Here is a 1,514-nt window from a genome sequence, read left to right on the forward strand (position 1 = left end):
CAAAAAAAAAAAAAAAAGAACAATAAAACACTATTATCATCCAGTTTGGGGGGTAGAGGGAAGCAGCAGGGTAGGGTGGGAGGACACATGGCAGAGGGAAGGAGGTCATGAGGTGGGATCTCACCTAATGTGCACATGGTGAGGGAGTATAACACATGCCCTGGGTGAGGGGCTCTTCTACAAATGGAACTTTGCCCTGGAGGTGAGAACAATGTAAGCTAAATATTGTACCTTCATATTAATTTGAATAAAGTTTTTTTTAAAAGACAACGTTTGGTAGCATGCAGTGAAAGGTAATTTGGATATTATAAAGTGGTGTTGATGAAACCAGGATACAGTGCTCATCACCTGAGGGATGGGGTCACTCTCTGGCCCCTGAGAAAGTGAACACATACGAAGGTGCATCTGCCTGGACTGGAAGAGCCTGCCAGGACCCTCCCAGTTCCCCAGGCCTTGGCCCCTTGTCCCTGCCTCTGCCCACTGAGGCCCTTGGAAGAAGCAGAAGCCTTGCCTCCCTCTGGCTTCCTTCTTATTCTATCAGGCTCTCCTCCCTATCTCCCTGCAACAACTCTGAAACAACTTAGGTTGGGTGCAGCGGCTCATGCTCCTAATCCTAGCATTTTAGGAGGCTTAAGACACAGGATCACTTGAGCCCAGGAATTTAAAACCAGCCTGAGCACCACAGCAAGACTCTATCTCTACAAAAACCAGAAAAATTTGGGGTGGTGCCTGTGGCTCAGTGAGTAGGGTGCCAGCTCCATATACCGAGGGTGGTGGGTTCAAACCTGGCCCCGGCCAAACTGCAACAAAAAATAGCCGGGAGCTGTGGTGGGCACCTGTGGTCCCAGCTACTCGGGAGGCTGAGGCAAAAGAATCACCTAAGCCCAAGAGCTGGTGGTTGCTGTGAGCTGTGATGCCACAGGACTCTACGGCTGAGAAAAAAATAATTGCTTGAGCCCAAGAGTTTGAGGTTGCTGTGAGCTATGATGCCATCGCACTCTACCAAAGACATCACAGTGAGACACTGTCTCAAAAAGAAAGGAACTCTTGGGCTCAAGTGATCCTCTTGCGTCAGTCTCCTGAGTAGCTGAGTAGTTGGGACTTATAGGCACTGCCTGGCTAATTTTAGAGACAGGGTCTAGCTCTTCTTGCTCAGGCTGATCTGGAACTCCCGAGCTCAAGCAATCCAACCGCCTGGGCCTCCCAGAGTGCTAGGTTTACAGGCATTAGCCACCACACCAGGCCAGAATGGAAGTTTTGAATCAAGAGACTATGGCTATCTTCCACCTAAATCTGACAGCTAACCAACCAAATGAGTACGGGCGCAGTGGCTATAAGACAACATTTAGTAACTAATATGAAATCAATATATAAACGATTACATGTTCCTAAGAACGATAAAACACGTCTCGGCGCCTGTGGCTCAAGCGGCTAAGGCACCAGCCACATACACCTAAGGTGGGGGGTTCGAATCCCCAGCCCGGACCCGCCAAACAACAATGACGGCTGCAACC

The sequence above is a fragment of the Otolemur garnettii genome, unplaced genomic scaffold, assembly GCF_000181295.1.
Source record: "Otolemur garnettii isolate 467f Iridium unplaced genomic scaffold, OtoGar3 scaffold00145, whole genome shotgun sequence".
Classification (NCBI taxonomy): domain Eukaryota; kingdom Metazoa; phylum Chordata; class Mammalia; order Primates; family Galagidae; genus Otolemur; species Otolemur garnettii.